Genomic DNA, 5,539 nt, shown 5'->3' on the forward strand with positions numbered 1-5,539 from the left:
GGGGGTGGTATTTAAGAACTTGTCCAAAGATTCAAGCCATCACCAGGTAAAATAACACACTGATTGTTTGTTTGTTTGATTGCTTGTTTATTTGTTTCTTTGTTTGCTTGTTTGAGTGAAGAAAAGCAGGGCGAGACAATAACAAATGTTTGTTATAAATTGATGAACATGAAAGACACACACTAAGTAGACTGAAAAGTGCATTGGGGTCTCGAATTTCTAAAAATTTAACAAAATGATTTACAATCAATTAAGTCTTCCGTAGAGCAAAGATAAGGAATAGTTGATACGCTCCTTGGATTGAGGCTGGTTACTACTGGAGACCAGAGTTCGCCCTTTTCCTTCAGCGCGTCTCTTGATAACGAGAAAAGCATTACAATGATATGTTGTGGACATGAAGTCTGTTGCCAGACGGGGACAAAAGTTGCACTCGCTTTTCCTTTGGGAGAGGTATCTTAACTCCTGCCCTCTTTGATAAAGCGAGGCTCTCAGCATGAGCAGTTTTCATTTCTAAAAGTCTGGTGCCCTCGCCGGGAAGCCAGACCCCTGCGTTTTCCGTGGTTCTCTTCGACCACCGGAACGGATAACGCTTTCTTGCGCGGAATGTTCCAGTCGAGGACGGCGCGACGTTGGGACCCAGAGTCTTCAACTCCAAGTCTGAGAAGGGCTTTAGCGTTGTCGATTGGATAGGCATGAAGCGTCGGGGCCCAAGAGAACGTGTAAGAGAGACACGTTTATGGTTATCAGGGACCACGGCTGGTATACGAACATAGTTGCCGAGCTCGTATTTCGGGTGCATACTTGAAGTTGGTGGCGGAACTAATATCGAGGGAGTATTCTCTCCATATTTAATTGGGACTTCAGGGAGACTGTCTTTTTGGGATTTCGAATTACATAAAGGAGTTGCATCTGTACTATTTTCCCCAGAAAAACTGTCTTTATGCTGCAATCGAGGTGAAGATTGACCCATTTCTGAGCAAATATTGGTAATGTCGTCAGAAATCAGGTCATTAAAACTTTCGCAGATAGGCGGCAACAGTTTGTGAGTCTGCAACTGTAGTCTCTGTTCTGTTTCCCTTGGATCTGAGCGTGGAATTGACCGTGTCAAGAAAGTATTTTTACTGCGATTCAGCCTGACGTCTCCAAAGACGTTTTGCGCAAACAGAGTTCTTTTATTTACAAGACAGGGTAGTGAATTCTCGGTTGCTTTTGTTACTTCCCCCATGCAGCCTCCATTTTCAGTATGTTTACTGGGAAGGTCCTTGTCATTCTCATTCAGTGAAAACGTTCCTTGCGTACTCAGAGATTGGCAGAATTTTCCGTGAGAGAGCTCCCTACGTTCTGCAGTATCAGCAGAGTCTTCAGCATTATTTTCCGTTAAAACTGTGCAACTCGTAATCTGAGAAACCTCATTTTGCAAAGCTTTACCTGCTGACATCTTTACCGCTGATGTACGTTTGTGACGTCGGATGCGCCCAATAGTGGTGTAGCGGTGAGCTGCTGGCTCCAACAAAGCCTCTGGCACGTCTGTTAGATCTTCAAACATTACGGGCTTGACCACCTCTATTGGCGGGTCTTCTTTCATGGCGATCAAATGACTCGTACTTTCCGCTTCCTCTGGCAGACCTCTAGAGGGGACACCTTCGTCATCTCTATGGGTGGAATGTGGTGGCACACTACACACCGTGGGTAAGCCTATAGTCACAACAGACAGACCTCTCTGTCGTGAGTACATTACTACTGGAGGGTTGGTTGAAGCTGCGTACCGCTGGGTACTCTCCGGTAAAATATCGAGACGAGGCAGCTGTTCTTCTGTCTGCGTCTGTTGATTTTTAGTTTTCATAACGCGCCTTTGTCGACGTTTTATTATAGTCACTGGATTTATTGGGACTTTTTTCTCCAGGATTTCTCGTGCATACGATGTTTCAAGGATATTCGTGTGTGCTTTTTGTGTTTTGCTTTTACCAAAGCCGATCAAGTTCGTTTGAGACTTAGATTTACCTATCAAGAATTTTTCTGTAGTGTATTCACTCAATTGTTGTTTTTTGTGACCACGGATATCTTCTCCTGGGGATATGGTCTCAAAGTTCTTCACATATGTTCTGTGTGGTGAGTAGATTTCTGGAGGAGCCGGTGTATTTGTAGGTGTGGCGGGGCAAAACTTCTTATCCCCGACTGAAGTGTGAGACATGCTTCTCCGAGTTATGTCACCACAAGCCCCGTTCCGGCTTGGATAGGAGCTGTCCGTAACGTTGATCCACTGAGGACAATACTCGAACTCAGAGTCTTCCTCGCTCACCCCACTCCGCGGTAATGGAAGTATGGACAGGGTATCAAATTCTGAGTTTTCCGTGTCACCTCGACTTGATTTCGTGTCTTTTGCTTCTTCATCTTCGTCTCCCGTTGTGGAAAACCTCTCACCTAGTTCAAATCTTCTTACTTGACTTTTCACCGACCCTTTAAGATCGGCATCGGTGTGTAATGTGGACTGTTCATTAACGCATTGTCCGTCTCCTATGGGAGTCATAGTCCATGAATGCTTAACGTTTACTTCACATGGCGCTGTACCGCTTAGGTCTTCTCCCGCAGGTGTCAGGCTGAGCGTACTCATCCCCAGGTCCTCGGAGTCCAGGGTCGTATCGGACATCTGACGAGGTGAAGGATCAGGGCAATGACCGGAGACCGTCCACTCTGGAGATGTGTTGGTAAAGCAGCAGTCTGTTTCAGAGTTGGCACCTTCAATTCCCTGATCTTTTTCTCTATCTGCATGCCTTTGACATCCGTCACTGAGTTCATTATCCTGGATCGCCTGGTATCCTATCTGAGAAGTTAAACGTTCGTCAAAGACCAAATCTTTTTCTCTATTCTTCATTTCACCTTCCCGTTTTCCCCTAGTCCAGTCTCCATCACCAGGAGACACAGGCTGTTTCTTACCCGCCGTGTCTAGTGGGTGTAGAGAAAAAGAATGCATCTGAGGTGGGATGATATATGTAGGCGTTTTGCTTCTCACATTTTCAAAACGCTTTCTATTCTCTAGAGATTGAAGGGCATGCGAGTATAAAGCGGAAACCACTCGTTCGTTCACTCTGAAACGATCGGCAGCAGACAGGTCCCCGGGCCGCCATAGTACAGGAGCTTTTCTCGGGACGAAGGCGCGAAAAGATCTGCAGACGTCTGTCCGCCGCACGACAGCTTGAAGACGAGTAAAAGCGTTGTGTCTGGCTTCCCCCTCGAAACTCGGATTTCTTGCGCTTGAAAATGTCTGTAAATCCACTGACCTATGCAGATTTCTCCGCTTCTGGGCAGCATGATGACTGGCTTGGGACTGCTCGTTGCCCAACACGCTTTGCACTCTTCCATTTCCGAGATTGGTCTCTTCTGCATCATCTATAATGAGACTCTTTCCAAGAAGACTATAAGCCTGCATATTCAAAACCAAAGACTTGTCTCGATATTTCGTCTTCCTTATTGGATTATGCCGATGCTGTAACGATAAATCTTGGATACAGCAGCGATTCATTTGTCGCATTAATTCCGTGTAAGTACAAGCATCTGCCTCGTCCGAGGACAAATTTGTCTGTGAACAGAAATCGCGCTTGGTAAATGACGACTTACAAAGCGAATACAGTGATGGCGACGAGGACACAGGCAGTGGACACTCCTCCCAGGTATCAGCATCGAGTTCAGCGTCACTGTTGTCTGTCTGGCTCGCTTTCCTCGTTACATGTGTCGGGTTGTGACGATCGATTTCGGCAGCCCTCCTGGTTCCGTTCGTCGAAGCGACCAGGTTCCGGCCGCGACGACCACTTTCTGGCCATAAAATATCCCCGGTCAGCGCACGGGTAGGGCCTGGGTGGGTTGGGCGGGTGTGTGCATGTTTACTCGACACTTTCTTGTCTGCCTGTAACGATTTTCGCATGACAACATGTTGCGGCCCAGGCGTTTTTATCCAACGAGGAAAACGCTTTTGGCAAGTTTTATATCTTGGTTTGGGTTCATACACTCTTGTACGGGCTAAAATGGGCGGTTGGCGATATTGCTGTTTTGTTTTTGAGAGTTTGCTTCTTAGTTTTGTTTTCCGGCGATGAGATTTAAACAAACTAACTTCACTATCTTCTTTGCGAATTTCCCACGGAGATAATTCAAAGCCCTTGGAAGAAATGCTTACATTTGCAGGGACATTAGATTTAAACTTCTCAAGCTTTTTCTGAACTCGAGATACAAGTCTCTGTTCACTTGTATCTGATATACTGATATGATGGTCGAAATGTTGATAATGTGTAGGTGTACTTGGCGTAACTTTCATCTTTGTACTCCGTAAGCTGTGCTGATCAGATGAACTGTCACGAAAGAATCGGCTTGAATCTTCCAACCGCATCTTCATAACATGCAAACTGGGCAGAGACAACATGGAGGTGGACGCCATGTTATTTGGGTTCGAATCAGTATCGTTCTGAGATTTTTGCTACTTTTGGTGAGGCGTATCAAGCTAATTGAGAGAACTTAAGAGTTGACAGTATCTATCTCAGCAAAATAGGTTAGTGCTGTCCACAGACGCTACGGATAAATCAGGCCCACACAGTATCCTTCAGTCTAGAGCCCCAGCAGGTTCATTTCAGTCGAAGCTACCAACAAGCCAAATAGATGATACATTATAATTTATGGCCTTGATAACCAAGTACACTTTCAGGAATTTACACATTATTTGGTAGGATCTAATTATGAGGGCGCTAAACGTAAAGCATGCAGCTCTGAGTGAAGCAAAAGTATCAAAGTTCACAGAACAATGTAATATGCCCTTGGATGTTTGGGGGCTCAGATGGTGGAAATCTCCAATTTAGATATGGCTGTAAAAAAAGACACACTTCCGTGCCAAATGGGAAAAAGTAGGATTTAGAATTGCACAGAAACAAAAGTAAATGTCATTCTTATCTCTGACCTAGAACAAATTGCAGCTGAGTTGGAAAACAATTTTTGGGCCTGGATCTTTAAACAAACCCATTGAGAAAAAAATCGTTATCTCTTACTTTAATTTACTTTTGAGTAAAGAATGGATTTACACATTGTTCCTCCATTACTTTATACTGCTGTTTGGGGGAAAATCCGCATTTCGGCATGCATATAGGAACATTCTTTTAACTTACTTTTATTATTGTGATGTGCAACGTATAAAATAGTGTTCTTGAAGCGCACATATTCTATTTTTGATTCAAGCGAAGCACAAAATGGGTAAACATCATTTTACGTTCATAAATGCACATTTCTTTTTTAAAGCCCAGGGGAAAAAAAAGAACAGTAAAAAATGTCAGGAAGTATATTATGACAGGGCATTTGAACAGGAAAAATTATCTTGAGAATTAATAATACTTCTGGAATTTTCTAATGCCTCTAATGAGTGTCGCTTTGTCCTTCATTTGGCGCCTATGGTGTGCAAAGTTCGCAGCGAAGGTTTTATTGAGAGCAAAAATCGGCAGCCAGGCCAGTGCCCGGTCTAGGATGTTATGATTCAAGTTTATGAGTTTAAAAAACGCGCTCACCC

At 44.3% G+C, this 5,539-nt stretch overlaps 1 protein-coding gene across 1 annotated transcript in view; it reads right to left on the reverse strand.

Annotated features, from left to right (window-relative positions):
• LOC101853960 overlaps window positions 1-5,539 on the reverse strand; it is a 40,493-nt gene that overhangs the window by 11,396 nt on the left and 23,558 nt on the right. The window lies entirely within an intron of this gene.

The sequence above is a fragment of the Aplysia californica genome, unplaced genomic scaffold (assembly GCF_000002075.1).
Source record: "Aplysia californica isolate F4 #8 unplaced genomic scaffold, AplCal3.0 scaffold00486, whole genome shotgun sequence".
NCBI lineage: Eukaryota > Metazoa > Mollusca > Gastropoda > Aplysiida > Aplysiidae > Aplysia > Aplysia californica.